The sequence below is a fragment of the Monodelphis domestica genome, chromosome 3 (genome assembly GCF_027887165.1).
Source record: "Monodelphis domestica isolate mMonDom1 chromosome 3, mMonDom1.pri, whole genome shotgun sequence".
In the NCBI taxonomy this organism is placed as follows: Eukaryota; Metazoa; Chordata; class Mammalia; order Didelphimorphia; family Didelphidae; genus Monodelphis; species Monodelphis domestica.
Window position 1 is genome coordinate 158,440,149 of NC_077229.1, and position 20,556 is coordinate 158,460,704.

General features: G+C 38.9%; 1 pseudogene; it reads right to left on the minus strand.

Moving 5' to 3' along the window:
* LOC100619081 (phosducin-like protein 2) lies at positions 1–1,824 on the minus strand (annotated as a pseudogene).
* Positions 1,825–20,556: the final 18,732 nt, after the last annotated feature.

A 20,556-nucleotide genomic window follows, 5' to 3' on the forward strand; every position in this document is an offset into this window, starting at 1 on the left:
ATTTATTAAATATTTTTAAGGACATTTGTTTTCATCACTGTCACTGCTTGAACTATTACTGTTGTCATAAATAGAAATGTTTCTAATGGAAGATGCCATCATGTCTACAACCTGTTTTTTAGGATTTTCTTCCAAGTCACTTCATATAGTTCCAACGTCTGCTAGTTTCCATTCAAGTTCTTCTAACTTCAGATTTATTCCTCCACATTCAATAATTCTGATGAATTTTCCTTCTATCTGACCATTTTTATACATGAAAATTGTGGGTAAACACCTGCCATGGTAGTGTTGAATACAGCTATTTACAACAGCCTTAACAAATTTAGTTTCTGGAAATTTTCTTGCTAGAACACTCAGATGCTGATTAAGCAGTAAACACATTTGGATGCTTGGTCAGTATATGTGAATTATAACCCAGACATCTTTTTCTGCGTTTGTAACTTCCTTCACATATTGGTCACCAGAAATTTCTCATAGTTCCCCAATTTTTTGTGTTTTCTGAAGAGCTTTCCATTCTTGTAAACCAGTGGTTCTCAACCTTTCTAATGCTGTGACCCCACAATACAGTTCCTCATGTTGCAGTGACCCCAAACCAAAAAATTATTTTGGTGACTACTTCAAAACTGTAATTTTGCTACAGTTATGATTCGGAATGTAAATACCTGCTATGCATTATGTATTCTCATTGCTACAAATTGAGAGGTTGAGAACCGCTGTTGTAAACGCTTTTGTCTATATATTTCTGTAGTCCTCATATCTTCATCATCAAAATCATCTTCAGCTTCTTTTAACTGGGTAAGAGTCATTTTTCATATGGTTTAACCATTGCTTCTTTCTGTAAATGTAAAACCATTTCTTCAGTCTCATCCTTTTTTTTTCTTTTGGAGGTAGAATTCCAAGACTTATACAAAAATATTTATAGATGTGCTCTTTGTAGTAGCAAAAAATTGGAAAATGAGGGAATGCCTTTCAATTGGGGAGTGGCTGAACAAATTGTGGTATCTGCTGGTGATGGAATACTATTGTGCCCAAAGGAATAATGAACTGGAGGAATTACATGTGAACTGGAAAGACCTTCAGGAATTGATGCAGAGTGAAAGAAACAGAACCAGGAGTACCTTATACACAGAGACGAATACACTGTGGCACAATCGATTGTAATGGACTTCTCTACTAGCAGCAGTGCAATGATCTGAGGGACTTATGAGAAAGAACGCTATCCACATCCAGAGAAAGAACTGTGAAGAAAAACAACTGCTTGATTACATGGGTGGATGGTGTGAATATTAGATTTACTCCACCCAGTTTAGTCTTTAGAATTTTAGTAATGAGGAATGTACACCCCCACTTAAGGATTAACTGTGGGGGAGGATGGTCTCTGACCCTTGTGTGCTAGCAAGTGACAAATGAGAACAACTGACTGAACCCCTGGGGCTGTCCTAATCCAAGTTTAAGGTACCATTGGTACATGTGAGACACAGGAAGTGATGTAAAGGACTGCCTTTATATTTCACATCACTTCCTGTGAGAGGAACTTTTTGCAGACTTTGGTGGTGGAACTTGAGTTGGTGGTGCATGAGACCCCAGACTAATTCCCTGAAGGGACCACGTGGTAAGTGATAAGGCTGACTCCCTTATCCCTTGCCCTTTCTGAAGGTATCAGCCTCCAAGGAGACCCCTCATCTTGGAGGAAGCCTCAAGTCTAGAAGCCGAGCTAGATTTAATCTTTGGGGAAGAACCCTTGGCTGAGGCCTCTGAACTCCCCCTGGCTCAGACCAAGCTGGAGCAGATTTTCCCTTTCCCTTTCTCTCCCTCATTCTTAAATTCTTCCTTTTATTGTAAATAAACCATAAAATTCCATTCTGACTTGAATATTTCATTGGGATTTAGAATTTAAATCCCTGGCAACCACTAAAATATATATATACATACATACATATATATATATATATATATATATATATACATACATACATATATATATATATTCAATCTCAATCCTAAAATTTACCCTTAACAATGGGGATATGATTGGGAATGTAGACTCTAAATTATCACCCTAGTGCAAATATCAATAAATATGGAAATAGGTCTTGATCAATGACACATGTAAAAGCCAGTAGAATTGTGCTTCTGCTACAGGAGGGGGTGAGAAGGGAAAGAAAGAACATCAACCATGTAACCATGGAAAAATTTTCTTAATCAATAAAATAAAATATTTGATGCATTGGAAGAAAATGTAACTTTAAAGACTTTCTTCTTAGTGAAGGTATTCAATGTGTTCACTGAAATCACATATTAGTATGGGATTTTTAACTATAAATGTGACTATTTAATCTAAAGCTTAACTGAAATGGTTTCTGTGCAGACTAAGCAATAATGTTCCATCTCATCTTCTAGTGTTTTATTTTCTTTTTTTTCTACATTCTTTCTGGCTGATCCCATCAGTTAACCATGGATTTAACTATTTTCTCTATGTAGATGACTCCAATTTCTACATATACAGACCTCCACTCTATTGAACTCCCATTCTGTTATACCTCCAACTGACTGCCAAATAACTGAACATCTACCTAACAACCTACCTAAGCTATACCTAAATATCCCAGTTAAACCCTTGAAATTTACCACTTCTAACTTTTCTGTTTCTGTTGAAGGAACTACCATTCTTCAGAATCCCAAATTCTCAGCCATAAAGTTACTGTCAGCTTTTTACTTTAAACCAGTGGTTCTCAACATTTTTAATGCCGTGACCCCACAATATAGTTCCTCATGTTGCAGTTACCCCAAACCAAAAAAGTATTTTGGTGGCTACTTCAAAACTGTAATTTTGCTAGTTATGATTCGGAATATAAATACCTGATATGCATTATGTATTGTGAATTTCAAAACTACTCAACCCTATTCAGGCCATTCTTTAGAAGATAGAATTTAGCTATTTCCTGATCAATAACAATAGAGATACTTGGAATAACAGAATCAGGTCTTGGAAACTACAATTTCCACCTTACTCAGGGTAACAAGATTAGGAAGGGCTGCAGCAAAACTCAAGATTTAATTATTTGAGAATATGACCTTCAACAGACATGTGCAAAAAAGAGCAGACCTCTGGGTGGTCCTAGATCAAGCTAGAGCCACCATTGGCACATGTGAGATGCAGGAAGTGAAGTAGGGAACAGCCTCTGGAGTTCTTGAGACTTCCTGTGAGGAGGGAGAGAGTGTGGTTGGAGCCTGGTGCTTGGAGTTGGAGGAGCCCACAGACTGTTTCTCCATTTTGGTCACATGAGTGATAGGGACTGATCTCTTTCTTTGCCATGGCTATCCAGGGCCTTGGGCCCACTTTGGCTCAGCCTAAGCAGAGTGGGTATTTAAGCCCTATTTTCTTCTCTCCCTTTTCCCTCTCTCTCTCCCTCTCTCTCCCTCTAATACTTTTCTTCCTCCTGTTTGTAATTAAAACATCATAAAAAAGGTTGACAGTTGGCTTGAGCTGTCATTTAGGAATTACATAGCTGAATTCCTTGGCGAACTCAAATTAATATATATCAGTCTTTTAAAGTGATTTTGATATCTCATTGTGGCTGACCATGGAAGTCTAATGAGTTCCCTCAATAAACTTCCTGAATTTTCTTGCCTTTTTACTCTACTTTCTCACCACTCAGTCCTTTTTAACAGCTAACTAGACTTAAAGACACAGCTGCTAGAACAAGTGAGTATAAAACTTCTCTCTTCTCTTTTCTCCTTAAGTTAAATTGGAATCAGAAGTTTTTCTTTTTCTTCCTTTAATCTTAAGGGGCAGCTGGGTGGCTCAGTAGATTGAGAGCCAGGCCTAGAAACAGAAGGTCCAAGGTTCAAATCGAACCTCAGATACTTCCCAGCTGTGTGACTCTGATAGTTAGACAGAACACAGTTTTTTTTAAAATCCTAGCAACAGGGCCCTAAGGTCCTGGCTGGGAGAGCTATTTCTAAATATCCTTTCCCTTAGGGAACAACTGCCTAGATTAGGAGTGAAAACAACAACAACAACAAACAAACAAACAAACAAACAAAACAACCTGTGGAAAGTTTTTGCTTTGTCCTGCTCCCCATGTGTTTTGTGAAGACCATTAGAAAAATAATTACAAAATATATATATATATATATATATATATATATATATATATATATATATATATATATAAATGAATACTACATTCTTCGACATTTATATGGCAGTTGAAGAATTAGGGACATTGAGGAATGCAGGATACCTCCAATTTTTTATATTAATATGTAATGTCATTTTTGTACTCCTCAAAATGGTATTTAGAAATGCTAAAATAAAAAAAAAATGAGAATAAAATGCAAGCCCAATTAGAAGATCTAAAATGTTTCTTACAGGATCAATTGGCAAACACCCACTCTACCAGAAACAGACCTGTTTCTGAACCTTTGAATGAGGAAATTTCCTTCCCTGAAATAGAGATGGAAAACACCTTCCCTATAGCTCAGTTAACAGACTGCTTCTCTTGTGTAGTGCAAATTTTGACTGAATTTAATCCCCAGAACCCTTCCCCTGCAATCCCAGTTTCTCATGTTCCCTCTCCTACAGAACACCAAATTGCAGCTCAAAGGAGATCTCGTCCTCCTAGAGAAACCTGTCCTTGTCAAACTGACCCACAGGTACAAAATTCAACTAGAGGCCAGTTTCCTCTAAGAGAAGTACCTGAAATAGGATGGAATGGGGATGTGGTGACTTTAAGACACAGGATACTTTTACTCTCCAAGAAATAAATGAATTTATACAAAATATCCCCACATATGAACAAGATCCCTTTCTAGTAACAAAAAAGATGGGAGACATATTTTTTCAGTATAATCCGGCTTACAAGGAAGTTGAGAACTTGCTACAGGCTTTTTTAACTGAACGTGAGAAAAATAAAATAATTGCTCATGTCAACAAAACCCAGAGGTGGAATGCAGCACATTGGCCATCTAAGGATCCCGAATGGGACTATAACAACCCTGAGGATTATCTACAACTATACCATTGTAGAGAGACCATCCTTATAGCAATGAGGGAATGTGCAGACAGTACAGATAAGTGGATGGAACTTGAAAAAATTAAGCAAAAGGAGGAAGAAACACCCTCCAGATTCATGGATAGAATAATCGAGTTTGGGGACAGATACCTGGATTGGGACCTAACTAAAGAGAATAGCTTAAGACAAGTTAGAAGGATCTTTGTCAATAACTCTTGCAAAGCAATTAAGAATTATTTTAGAACACAATGTCCAAGATGGTCAGAGATGGACCTTGAAGAATTACGAAAAACAGCTATATATGTTTTAAAGGGAAACAAAGAAAAGGAGGAAGAAAATAATGATGACATGGAGGAAATGAAGAAAGAAATGAGATGTGTAATAGAGAGGATAGCTAAATTAGAAAGTGGGCATGATAATGAACCAATGACACTTGCCCGTCTCCAAAAATCTAATTACCAATCCATTACCTGCCACTTCTGTGGGAAGAAGGGCCACAATATGGTACAGTGTAGAGCTTTTCTCAAGATTATAGGAAGGAATACTCAGTTTAATAACAACTACAGAAGTGATAATTATAGAAATAAATATAATTATGACAATGAAAACCACAACTTTAGGAATGGATATTGGGAAAATGATAACTCAAATGAAATAACTCCACATCAATATATAAAAATATGGTCCAAAAAGACTCGAGGTGCTAATGCCCCTCAGGGGGGTGCCCTTGAGGGGGGCACTTTTCAGGGGGGTGCCCAAGGAACTTCCCAAACACAATGAAGGTGTCAGGGGGGGGCTGGGGCACAGGAATCAGAGGATACAACCTTTGATTTTCCAGACTCTGATGTCCTACTACCCATTGTCCCTATCCACTACCCCCCCATACTGATGAACCTCATGTTACTTTAAAGGTGGGTAACACCTATTATGATTGTCTATTAGACACTGGAGGTTCCTGGTCTGTATTAAAGAGAACACCTGATTTACAATATTATTCTGTTGGCTCAGAGAATGTAATGGGAGTATCAGGAATACCCCAAAGATTTAAAAGACTTCCCCCTAGAATGTTGTCTGTAGGACCCCTAGAGGTACAACATTCCTTCCTTTTGATGCCTGACTCCCCTTTAAATTTGCTGGGGAGGGACCTTCTATGCAAACTCAGAGCCACAATAACTTGCTCCCCAGATGGTTTTTTTATCATTGGAAGTATTGGAGGAATCTTTATATTTACTCCCTTTAATTGTCTCAGAGAGTCAAGAGAAAAAAGAGCATCCCACCTTTGCAATACCTGAAGATATACCAGAGTCTCTTTGGGCCACATCTTCTTCTGATGTAGGCTTACTTAAGTCGGCTGTTGCTGTGCAGATAAAAATTAAATCTAGCCCACCTCCTTCCATTCCTCAGTATCCCCTCTCAAAAAAGGCAATTGAGGGAATTACCCCAGTAATTAACTCATTAATTGCACAGGGAATAATAATCCCTTGTAAATCTGAATACAACACGCCCATCCTGCCCATTAAAAAACCAAAAAGAGGGCCCGATGGGAAACACTTCTATAGATTCGTGCAGAATTTGAGGGCTGTGAACAATCACATTATAAAGAGACACTCCGTAGTTTCCAATATCAATACTATTATTTCTTCTATTCCTAGCACAGCTACATACTTTACAGTAGTAGACTTGTGCTCAGCCTTCTTTTCCATACCCATACATGAGAACTCGAGGCATATCTTTGCTTTCACCTAGCAGGGCCTTCAACACTCCTGGAGTCGTTTGCCAAAAGGTTTTGTAGACAGTCTGAGCTTATTTGAGCAAATTTTGAGCCAAGATACAGATAATATAAAATTTAAAAACAGCAAATTAATCAAGTACGTAGATAACCTACTCTTGGCTTCAACAGATGCGGAAACATGTCAGGAAGATAGCAAATACGTTCTTTTGGAATTACACAAAAGAGAGCATAAGATCTCAAAGGATAAGGTTCAGTGGTGCCTCCCTAAAGTAAAATATTTGGGGTTCATCCTGACTGCAGGTGCCTGCTTGATTTCTCCCAAATGAATTGAGAATATTCGAAATTTAAGTGCTCCTACCACTAAGAAACAGTTGAGAACAATTTTGGGAGCAACAGGGTTTTGTAGTCAATGGATTCCTTGCTCTGTGGAAATTACTAAACCCCTTATAGCACTAACAAGGGATTCGGTCCCTGAATCCCTCAAATTAGAACCAGAACACCTGTCAGCTCTATTAGATCTAAAAAAGGCTATCCCATCTGCCCCCACTCTAGGCATCCCAGATTACAACAAGCTATTTATTTACTTTGTATGTACATGAGCGAAGAGGGGTAGCTTCAGGTGTTTTAACTCAGACTTTGGGACTTTCTCAATGCCCAATTGCTTATTATTCTGCCCAACTGGACCCAGTAGCATCAGGAGCACCACCATGTCTCAGAGGAGTAGCTGCTACAGCCTAACTAGTGAAAAAAAACTGTTGATCTAGTATTAGGATGCCCATTAACAATTATGTTCCCACATGAGGTAGAAGCATTGTTGCTAAGACATAGAACACAAGCATTTTCTGATCAGCGGATTACAAAGTATGAAATAACCTTGTTAAACAATGAAAACATTACCCTGAAGCACTGTTCAACTCTTAACCCTGCCACCTTGCTTCCAGATTTACCAACTTCAGGAGAACCATTACATAGTTGTGAAACACTAGTGTCCATGGCAGAAAAGCCTCGAGATGATCTCTTGGACACTCCCTTAAACAACGCAGATCTGGTCTTATTTACTGATGGTTCTTCTTTTATGAGAGATGGCATACGCTACACTGGAGCTGCTGTAGTCACAGAATTTGCCACTGAGTGGTCAGCTTCGCTGCCCTCTAATATTAGCCCTTAAGGGGCAGAACTCATAGCTCTGAAACATGCCTGTATAATTGCCAAGGGTAAAAAGGAAACAATTTATACGGATTCTAGATATGCTTTTGGCATTTGTCACTCAGTCGGGATGCTATGGCTCCAGAGAGGATTTTTAACCTCAGCTAGAAAATCCATAGCTAATGCAGAAATTATTAATGAAGTTCTTTCTGCTCTCAAACTGCTTGAAGCCCTAGCTGTAGTTCAGTGCTCTGCCCATATAGATGGCTCTGACCCTGTCTCTAGGGGAAATGACCGAGCAGATGCTGCTGCAAAGCTAGAAGCCATGAAAGGACCTGGATTAATTTTAACATTAACAACCACTGATGATTTAAATTTACCACTTTCCTATAATGAAAAGGAAGTGGAAAAATGGAAACAAAAATTTAAAGCAAAACAGATTAATGGAGTATGGGTGTCATCTGAAGGGAAACCCCTGCTCCCTAGAAGTTTCTATCACCAAATTTGTCAATCTGTTCATAAAAATGGTCACTTTGGTACCCAGGGCATCGTGGACTCTGTTAAGAGAGTATGGATAGCCTCTAGTATGACTAGACCTAATGGGAACAAAGACTCTCAATTTTTTTTAAAGAAGGATAGCCTAGATGTTCTGAAGAGCATCTTCAAGATGCTTTTTTAGAAAACCATCTTGATCAGCTCCTGCCTGCAGCCCCCAATCCTGACCTCTCTCTGTCCTCATCTGGTCCCGGCCCTGACCACCCCAGCGGCCCGCTCCGGCTCTTGCTCCTGCTCCTGGCCTCTCACCTGATGCCCGATCTCTTGGCCCTGCCTGCCTGTGTTCCTGCTTGCAGCCATCCACTGGCCACTGCCTGCCTGTTTCTGCGCCCTAGACCCCCGAGCGCGACCCCAGCCAGCTCATCACCCAAATCCTTGGAGCAGATCGCTCAGGACTCATTTCTACCAGCTGGTAACAACCCGGGTATTGACGACGTGGGCAGATAGTAGGAGGGGAGAGACAAGAGGAAAAGGAGAATGGGTAATTTTCCCTTAGGCTAAGCCTCCACATGGATGGGAGTATTGACCATGTGGGCAGATCATAGGAGGAGAGAGAGAAAAGGGAGAGGAGAAGAAAGAGACTTACAAACAGGAACTTAAAAACATGGCTATTTTACAAGGATATCTTTTAATTGCATTGATCCTTTTATTGACTTCACCTGCCTGTCAGGGAAAATATTTAGCTCCCTACTACCATTTAGCTAACCATGGGGAAAAAACTGTGTAGCTCAGTGAACTGAGAGCCAGGCCCAGAGATGGGAGGTTTCTGGTTAAAGTCTGGCCTGAGACACTTCATGGCCATGTGGCCCTGAGCAGATCGCTTGGATCTCATTGCTTACCCCTTATCAATTTGCCTTTGGACAATAGGCATCTAAATGGATAATTAAAAACAAAAACAAAAAAACCCAAGGAACTTCAAAGAGACTAAAAGCTATATTTTAAGGCATTTCAGACTCCAATGGTTTATATAAATCTCTATATTTCTATTGCATTTTACTGTTTGCTTTGTTTAAGGTTTAACTTTGTGCTTTTAAATTCATATATTACTGCATTCAATATTATTCTGTTACACTGAATCATTTTAATGTATGGGGTTTAAATACTGTTATATTCTGTTGTTTTTTCCCAATAACTATTGAACAAATATCATTGTAATTAAGCCCATTATGAAAAAAGCTTTTTTTCCCTATTTTTGACTTTGTAAATTGTCACATAGAGGATAGATGGACTTTGGAAAATTTAATGTGCTAAATATCTCAACTGATTTTAAGGGTTTTTTAAATATGATTTTTGGAATTTTTTTTAACAAACTCTGGTTATTTTTGCCTGCCCCTAACACAAGGTGTAAGGCCAATTCTAGCTGAAGTGAAATACATTTTATAACCCCCAATCTTCCCATATTTCTAAATATGTGAATGGAAGTTGGGGCAGTTAATCTCAGGGCATTTGTACCCCTATAAAGCCTCCAAAAAAGGAGCACCTCTAATTTATAATCTTCAGCTCACTATTTTACTTCCACTATAATGATATATAGATTTCTTGATTATGTTCTAAACCCAAGATTAGTTTTATTTTGTTTAAAAATAAGTTTATTACCAACATTGAAAGATTTGCTATGATTGCAAAAACTTGTGACAAATATCCATCAATTTGTAGCCTTTTAAAAATGCCATACAGCAACTTATGTGAAATATGATAGTGTGTTTGTTTGCTATTGTAATTAATTGGGCTATTAAGAATTTTGGGGATATTGATATCCAGCATATTTGTACTACTATTCTTTAAAAATGAAAAATATTACCTTGTTCAGTTCATTTACCTTATACTCACAGTGATCATGGCCAGATATGAAGAGGAAATGGATCTCTTTTTTGGTGAGAAAGCCTTGCATTCTGTATTTTCTTAGCTGACACAGCGTGTCAATGATTATAAGCTACATTTTTGAATTTTTAAAACTCTTTTATTATATTTTTCTCACACGTCCAGTATACTTTTTCAGGCTTTTTATACATTTTTCTCTCTTTTTTTATATTTCAAGCACATGTCACCAGCATTAAGGTTTTCTTTAACTTTTTGACTTTTCAGTACTATAAGTTTAAGATACATTTGCTAATGCATGCCCTAAAAGCTTGTGACTATAAAAACAATGCCACTAATTATTTAAATAAATTACGGGACTTTGCTTAATGATTCTGTCTGATTCCAGGACAAGATATACACAAAAGAGCCATTGCACAGAGCCAAAGAAAACCCAATCCAGGATGGATTGATGCACTTCTAGGCTAATGCAAAGGTCTTGAACCTAGTGTGAAGACTCAAGGTTACTGTGTTTAACATGTTATGACATCGGCTTTCCTTGTGTCCACACTCACTCTGAAAATACTCAGATGAGTATCCCCGAAACCTTGGCTCCTACAATCTGGTCCTTTTTCTGCCTTTCATAGTGTGGTACCTTTCTGTAGTCCTGGCTACTGACTGGGTAAATGCATCATTGCTTAGATCATTTTGATTGGGCCCTGATTCAAGGACCTGTTATAGATTTATTTTCCTTTACTTGGAATTTTTACACATAAGACTTTGATAGTCTATATTTTCATCCAGAAATTTTTCTTTTTTATTTGGATTTTTCTGATATCTTTTTAATTTCTCTTACCAATTGATTCATATACCTCATACCTCAGCCATGCATCCCTAATTGATCCTGTATTTTTCAATCACCCTCTTAACAGGGGAATGTAAAAAATATCATTATTTAAATTGCAAAGTTTAAAATTCCTTTTTAGAAGAATTTTAGGTAAAGAAAGATGCTACCTCTCTGAATCCAGAAACTGAACTGTTGGAGAAGACACCATGAAGAAGTCTCCAGACTACAAGTAAAGCTTCCTCAGAGGGGAGAGAAGCTTTAAGGTAGGAAGATAGAGATAGGATAGACGTTTTAGATACCACAAGGGGGATGACGGAGTCAAATTAGAGATATGAGGTGGCAGGAATGAGTCTTTATTAATTTTCAATGAGCCACAGCTAAGCTCTGATCAAAGGACCCTTCCAAAGGCTTTTACCAGTCCAGAGATCCACATTTAATACCACACAGGTCAGAGAGATGATAGAGAAAGATTAAAGATGGGGCCAGGCTCCAGCAAGGACAGCCATCAGCTAGCCTGAAAGAGAGAGAGAGATAGAGGCAGAGCTTGCTGGGCTATATATAATCTTTGATATGCAAATATACACAGTACACAGGGATGATTCTCATTGGTTAATGACAAGGTATAGGTGTGGTTTCTCTTAACCAGGTGAGCACAAAGAAACCTGTGTTCCCGCCTAACCTAGGGGGAAGCTGGGGTCAAAGGTCAGAGGCTTTCCCAGCCATGTGCAATACTGAGCATGCTCAAGACTGAGCATGCTCTCTTCTAAGGCAATCTGTACATACCAACTGTTCCCCTTGCCCATAGCTAGGGGTGGACTGCTACAACAAGCTGCACAATAATGAACTTTGGGTGTAGTTGATCAAACATTTATTTGTATGTATACTTTCATGCCAAAGGGGATTGGCCCCTAACTGGCTTTTTGTCAATGAGTCCAGCAATTATTGGTTTTTTGTTTCTTTTCTCTTATCCTCAAATTATTGTAATCTTCAAATTGATTATGTTTTTATGATCCTTTGGGGAATTCCTCCCCAGAGGATCAAACAGGAGGAATATAAAAATAGACTCAAATCAAGGACTTCAATCCCCAGAAATCCTTGCTCCATTTCCCCAGAATGCCCTCTAATCTCACTAAATTCTCACCTGGGCTGAGAGTGAGATGGGATATTTAAACCTGGTTGTGAATAGGCTTGGGTTCTTTTTTTGGACTTCTATTTTGGAACAGACGCGTCTCTTTCATGATGTGAGGTTATCCTGTCTAGGCCTCTCTGGCCTAGGCATGTGCTTTCTTATTCTGTATTTTCTTTAATCCTTAACCTTTAATAAACCTCATAAAAATATAATAATCCTTGCAGAGGGAAACTAATTTCTACCTGCCTCAGTCTCCCCTAAATTTTAATCTTTACAGTATTCTCATTGCTACAAATTGGGAGATTGAGAACCGCTGCTCTAAACCCATATTCAGTGAGTTATTGTCTTGTCATTTGTACCTCCTCAACATCTCTCACATCCTTCCCATTCCTTCTATATTCCATATTATCCTATTCTGTGCTCTCATTACTACTTAACTGGATTATTTTAATAACCTCTTAACTGAACTTTTTATTTTGAAAATTTTCAGGATATCTTCCATAGATCTACTAAACTGATATTAATCCCTCTCTATAGCATGGTTCACTTTATCCGGGTTTCATTGTATTGCAGGTTTATATATATATATACACACAAACACACACACACACACACACACATCTAATTCTGTATCACCAAGTTTCACTTATTGCCGCACACTATTGGCTGATAGAATGAAAGGCAACCAACCAAAGTGCTATGTTGTATATCCTAGGTGCTGATTGGCTTAGTGACTATAAGTTAATAAGAGTGTGGAAAAGATTTATAGGAGAGTGGGAAGGGTTAATAAAGCCTAGAAAAATATATAAATAATAAAATAAACATAATGCCGCTACTTCATTGATTTCCACTTATCACTGGGGTCTCTGGACAGTAACTCCCTTGATAGGTGAATGATCACTGTATTCCTAAAATACAGGTCTGATTATATTCTTCTGAGAAGACAATTCAGTGCCTCTCCATTGCGTAAGAATAAAAGTCTAGCATCTAAAGGCCTTTACAATCTGGTGCTAGGATATTTCTTTGGACTTATTATCCATTATTCCCCTCAGATGATTTATACTTTAAACTAGTTTACTCACTATTGCCTTACTGTAATACATGATTTCTTGCTTTCAGCCTTTACAGAGGTTCTGCTCTATACCCAGAATTCTCTCCCATCTCAAGTCTATTTATAGAATTCCTGATTCTCTTCAGGCTTTAGCTCAATTGCTACTTCTTTCTTGAGACTTTTCCTGATTCACCTAGTTGTTTGGCCCCACCCATAGTCATTCTGTATTTATTTTATAAATAACTAGTATTGAGCTACTTATGAACATATTTTGTCCTCCAATAGAATATAGTCTCCTGAAGAGGAGGAACTACTCCCTTGAATCTAGTATAGCCACTTAAATGCTGTTGACTTATTGCTTGAATGGCTATATCATCAGATTAATCTATTAATATGTAACTTGTGGACAGACATGATTAAGAGGAAGTGACTGAATTGGATTACATTTGAGTAATTATGCATATTTTCAATACTTTACAACTGCTCACTGCTATCAGAGCCCACCTTTCTTCTAAGAATAAAATACTACATTCCTGGAAGATTAACAATTACAGATAAGCCAAAATTCAGTTCGAAGATGCATAATGGGTGTAAGAGAGACTCCAGAAAATTACCAATGGCAATTTGCATTTATGAATAGTGTGTGACAAGGCCTTTAAACATATCCAGATCATCTAACATGATCTATATTCAAGTTGGGTTTTGCTCACCTCAGGGTGGGCAGGCACTGTTTCAAGCTTCAGGCTTTTTTGGGCTATTGTTTTCAGAGTTAGTTCAGGGGTCTACAAGTTTTAAGTGTTTCCAAGGTTGTATGATTTGGTGAGATGTGTAGTCACTCCACTCCTGGTCTGTGCTGTGGTCTTTTCCAGGTAAGGCCCCTGGTCCCCTGTAGCTAAAGGTGCTAGTGCTTCTCTCAGGCTTGGGATTAGGACTACTTCTCCTACTCTTCTGGAGCAGCAAGCAATGGCTCTCATCTGTCTTAGAACTGCAGTCATGGTCCCTGCTCACTTAGGAGCAATCACAAGTGCTCTTTTTCTGTCCTGGAACTATGACCCACAAATGCATGTGGGCAATTAAGTTACCAAATATCTCCCAGTTCTTTCCCCAATGGAAGTAAAGGGTCCCTTTGATCTCCTTCTGACCAATTATCTGACCCCCTTATTATCTCTGGGCTAAGAGCTCCAGAAACTGCTGCTGCCCCTGTTGGGACTGTCTCCATGGATCACTACAAGTGCTACAGCTGTGAAGATGGAATTAACTCTCCCCTGCCCATTTTTAGATCTAATCACCAGAAGCATATACACCCCACTTATCCGTAAGTGGGGGAGGTCTGTGACCCACGTGTGTGAAAGTGAGTAATGAATCAGAATCGACTGAGTTCCCCCTGGGCAGTCCTAAGGAAAGTTATAGCTGCAATTGGTCCATGTAAAGTGGAAGGAAGGCACAGGAAGTGACAAAAGGAAGGGTCTTTAAAAGTGGCAAGAACTTCCTGTGAGCAGCTCTTTCACCTTTGAACTTGAACTTGAAGGAGCTCCGGATTGGTACCTCAGACGGCTCTTGGATTTCCTCTTAGAACTATGTGGGTGAGTGAAAAAGACTGACTCCCTTTCCTGGCTTTTCTGGAGGTACTAGCCTCCAGAGAGGCCCCTTGTCTTGGAGGAGACCTTGTGGCTAAAACCCTTGTTTAATTTACTTCTGGGCTCCCTTTGCTGGGGTCTCTGAAGCCCTGCCTGGTTCTGACCAGCTAGAGTAATTATTTTCACTATCTCATTTTCTTACTTTCATTTTCCCCTTCTATTTTATAAGTAAATTGCTATAAAGCCATTCTGATTTGAGTAATAATTTTGGTGACCACATTTTTATGTATTTAATTCAACCCTTTAATTTTTAATCCTTTCATAGATATGTATGTTTCCTGGCTGGCCCCTACCCTAGGGTCACAGACTTCTCCTGCCACTCCTAAGTTATCTTAGGGAGGATGAAGGTTTCACTTTGACCTTTGATTGTCTCTGCTGCTCCAGTATTTGATTTGTAGTGTTATTGTAAAGTTGTTTAGAGGAGAATTTTGGGAGAGTTCTTTTGGGCTGCTACCTCTATTCTGTCATTTACTTCTCAACTGATTTTTATTACTTGAAAGCAGCTGTTATTCTAAGAATTCAACTTCTCAAATACTTAAATAAGTCTATAATCTTGTTGATTTGAATGTTCTGATGTAGATGAGAAATTGTTCATTTCTCCCCATCTTAAGGAACTCACTTCCATATCTTTTCATAAATTCACCTCATTGTGCTGGGGGGTCTGCCTCACTTTGTCTTGGCATTGCAAAAGATATCTTTGGAGCAGTTTGAGTTTATCACCTGTTACCCTTTGCTCTATCCAAGCAACAAGTCTATTTTCTTTATTATTCATATAGTTTTCTTTACTCTAGTTCTTTTGATTTCCTTATTTGTTATATTTTATAGCCTATTTACTTTCTTTTTTAAAAACTCTTAATTTATATTTTAGAATCAATACAAGGTATTGGTTCCAAGGCAGAAGAGTGGGAAAGGCTAGGCAATGAGGGTGAAGTGACTGACCCAGAGTCACAGAACTAGGAAGTGTCTGAGGTCAGATATGAATCTACCTCCCCACTCTAGGCCTGGCTCTCAATCCACTGAGCCACTGAGTTGCCCCAAACCTATTCAATCTATTAATTCTGAAAGTTCTTTGAAAATAAACTATAAAAAAATTAATTTGAATTTAGGCTGCATCCAAAGAAATCATTTATCAAAACAAGGGAAGTGTTAAGGGTAAAATTTAGGATTGAGACTGAATATAATATATTAGTGGTCACCAGGGATTTAAATTCTAAATTCCAATAAATACTCAAGCAGAATAGAATTTTATGGTGGTTTATTTACAATGGAAAGAAGAAATTAGGAATGAGGGAGAGAGAGAGAGAGGAAAGGGAAGTTCTGCTCAGGGGGAGTTCAGAGGCCTCAGCCAAGGGGCCTTCCCAAAAATTAAATCTAGCTCAGCTTCCAGCCACAAGGTCTTCCCCAAATTGAAGGCCTTCCTTGGAGGCTGGTGACTTCAGAAAGGACAAAGGAAAGGGGCATCAGCCTTATCACTCACCATGTGGAAGCTGTCTCACCTAGACCATGCTTCAGAGCAACTCCAAGTCAAATTCCACTGCCAAAGTCTGCCAAAGCCACAAAGGATGCCAAAAAATCCGCCAAAATCCGCCAAAAGCCGCTAAAGCCCTTCTCATAAGGGATGCAAAATATATAGTTAGTTCTTTACATCACTTCCTGTGTATCACATGTACCAATGGTGGCTTAAACTTGGCTTAGGACAGCCCAGGGGGTCAGTCAGTTGTTTCTAATTTGTCACTTGCTAGCACATACTGGTCATAGGCCATCCTCCCCTACAGTTAATCCTTAAGTGGGGATATATACATTCCTGGTTGCTAGAATTCTAAAGACTAAGCAGGGTGGAATCAAACTAAAATTCACAGAAGTGATACTCTACTTCTGACTACTTTTAAAGTTCCATATTGACATCTGAGTTTCACATTTTAGGAGGGGGAGTGTCAAACTGAAACATAATCATATGTACCAATATAGTTATAACACGTCTTTAATCAGGGCGAGTGAGGCTAAAGCAATGCAGAGTCCCTGTTCTATGATAACTAGTCTCAGAAAAAGAAGCCAGCAATGTAATTACTGGGAATTCCCTCTGAATTGCAGAAAAGGGGTGCTTATTTATAGTTGGGGAGTATAGGAAAGGAAGGACAAGAGGCTCTTTGCTTCATTCAAAAAGGTTTAGGACTGAGGGTAAAGAGGCTGAGAGTAGCCTAGATACAACAGGAGAGACTAAGGTGGCTCAGTAGTTATTTAAGATTTGATTGTTTTAGCAAATCCTGGCTAGGGTGATTGAGAGGTACTTAAGAGTTGCACCTTCTTTCTAATTCAGTCCTCTAAGGCAGAGGGGTAAATTCTAGGAGCTATCCCAAACAGATTCTTGGTCAATTCAGTCAATAGTCTTTTAAATTCTTTGTTTTAGATTCTAGGAGAGCCAGTAATGAGATTAGCTAAAATGATGTCAGAATTAATTAGAGATGACCAAGATGGTGAAAGGTATGGAAACCAGGCCTTTGAGACTCATATCAAAATCTGAAAAAGAGAAGAATTAAGGTAGAGAAGGGAGGTAACATTTATTTAGTACCTACTATGTACCAGACACTTTGCAAAGGGTTTTACAAATATTATTTCATTTGATCTTGTTTAAGGGTGAGGAAAATCAGTGTTGTATTATTTTATTCATTAGCACAATTTCTGTGAATCCATTCCCTCAGACTCTACCCTCTAAAAATCAAGCAATTTTTTAAAGGACTTAACTGACTAGTAAGGTAATCACTCCAAGGCCCCAAGGCATTTAACTGGGTAGAGATTTTTAACTTTTGTTAAGACTATTTATAAACAAGACTCTTTCCTCCAAGCATATGTTTTTTTATCCTTGATAGACATGTCATCTTGTTTTGGGGTGAGCTGGTCTACAATAGGGGGGGTGAAAGCCTGATTTTGAGACAATCTGTTTTTTTCTAGTCAAAGATTGTTAGGGGAAGTTGGGTTTCATAAACTAGTTGACATTCCATTTCTTAAAGTACCAGAGAAGGGTGGGTGAGCAATTTCTCCTAGTTTAGTAAAGCTGTAGAGATCCACCTACCTGTTAAGAAGTCCTTCCCTTCCTTGTGATGAAGTAATGGGGGAAGAGTTGAGATCTTTAAGTTCACCTTCCTTTTTACTATGTCCATTAAGGGAGCAGCTGGGTGCCTCTGTGGATTGAGAGCCAGGCCTAGAGACCTGAGGTCCTGGCTTCAAATCTGGCCTCAGAGACTTCCTGTAGCAGGCTTCAGGAAGTGCCTATCAGTGAGTTCACAGGGAGCTGCAGTGAGTGTTTGGGGAGAGCTGGCTAGTCTGTGCAGCACTGCAGGCTGGGAGTCAGGTTTCAGCCATCCTGACCAGCAGAGAAGCCTGAGCTGAACCCTGCAGTGGAGAGTGGCAGGCTGAAAGCAGAGAGACAGAAGAGATGCACAGTCTATCGGTGCAATTGAGTCAACAATTATGGGAACCTTGGGGGTTGTGAATGGGATCACAGATTCTGATTTATTGAGCATATAGGTCCAATATTTATACAGTTTTTACACTCTAAGATCAAAGGAAAATAATAATCAGGAGCATACATCCTTGGTGCCAGTTAGAGTACACAGGTGTCAGCTGTATACATTTCATCAGTAGTAATCTTCAAAGTCCTCTTTGGTCCGTCATTGCTGGTGTAAGGATTTCTTTAGAAGTACAAAAAAGTACCAGGGTACACTTGATATGCATAAAAGCCCATTTGTCCCAGAGATAGGACTCAAGGTTTGTGATTAGCTAGTCAGGATGTGCTGAGTTAATTAAGAAAGCTGAGTGTTCTTTAGACAGACAGTGATTTGTAGACAGGCAAGGTCAGACTGGTCCTTCCTTACCAGAGTCTTGAGGTGTAAAAATGGAGATTTGAACCCCAGACTTCAATCCCCAGAAGTCCTTGGGAGTTCCCAGAATTCCCTATAATCTCACCAGAGATACCCACCTGGGCCAAGAACAAAATGGGTATTTAAACTGACTGTTCCACCTACTTGGGCTCTCTCTGCTTCCACTTCTAAGCACACGAGGCTCTCCAGATGTAGTAAGTAAATTGTGAATGGGCTAGTGCTCTAGGCGTGTGTTTTCTTATTTTGTATTTTCTTTATTTCTTAATTCTAATAATCTTTAATAAACTTCATAAAATATAATACTTTTAGTAGAGAAACTTTCATTTTTACAGAGGCAGATCTGCAAATATGTCTTTTCTGGCTGCCTTTGCCTCAGTGGGCCTAGAGTGTCCTTATGGACTTGTCAGCTTCCTAGCTATGTGACCCTGGGCAAATAACTTATCCCTAATTGCCTAGTCCTTATTGTGTATTGATTCTAAGATGGAAGGTAAGGGTTAAAAAAAAAGAATAAAATAAAATATCCATTAATTGGCTTTGCTGGGGGAGGTCCAAATGATGTATTGTCAGACCAATCAGAAGAAAGATACAACTCTTTTATAAGGCATTGTCAGCTTCCTGTTCATCTTCTCATGCAGAGTCACATATAATGCCCTATTTTTAATTAATGGATTTTATGCCCCATTGAGAAATGAAGATATACTCAGAGAAAAGGCCTCATTTTATTTGTTGGTTAAAATTCTGGGTACTACAAAGGTAACACAATCTCTGTATTTAAATATCTAAAAAGTTGTAACATGGAGTTGTTAAAACTGGAAAAACACAGAAATGTTAAATAGAGAGAAAAACCACTCTTTAATTAAGGAAAGGGGTTTGGCAAATTCCTCTCAGGCTTCCATACAGAACTGCATGTTATAAACCTATGCAGAGCCCTGAGACTGGTTACTCTGGGTGTCAACCCCTGGGAGCGCCACCACACTAGATGACAACTCCAAAGAGCCATGAAAATTGGACAAATTGTATACCCTTTTAGGGGAATTGGGAACTGAGGATGGGAGAGTGTAGTTGATTGGCTTTACAATGGCTACAAAGAAAATGAGGAGTCCTTGACAGGATTATCTGGGGGAGACTGATGCTTTACAATGGACAGGAAAGGGAAAGATACAGCCAAGGGCTGGGCTACCTTGGTGAAGGACTTTGACCTAAGGGGAGAAACCATTGGGAAAAATGGTGCTCAACACCTTATGGGATTAGGCAGCTCCACCTAAACTACTTTAAGGTCTATTGTTAGTTTGAGAAGTTGGGTTTTTCCCTCAGGGAGAAAGTTGTGTGACAAGGTCAAATTTGACGTTTTTACCTCCAAGCTAACTAGACTGGGGAGTTCATCAGATCTTACTAGGCTACAAGTTTGGGGGTTTCTAGATTCCACAGAGGAGAGATTAGATTTTTTACTTGACCCCCAGACTGGGCCAAGTGGGACCAATGCAGGGAAATTGTAGAGAAGTCCATTACATCTCAATATAAGAAAAAACAGAACAAAACTTATTGTCAAATAGAAGCATCCAAAAGTGGAATGACTATCCTATTTCAGGTCTTCAAGTAAAGACTAGATGACCCATTGAGGATATTACAAACATAATTCACATTTCAATTGGATTGGACTAGAAGACCTCTATGGTCCCATACATCTCTGAGATTATACAATAATTCCTGTTTAATATTTGGTAAATACACAGTAGTTTGTGACTCAGTTCTTGAATTACTTGAAA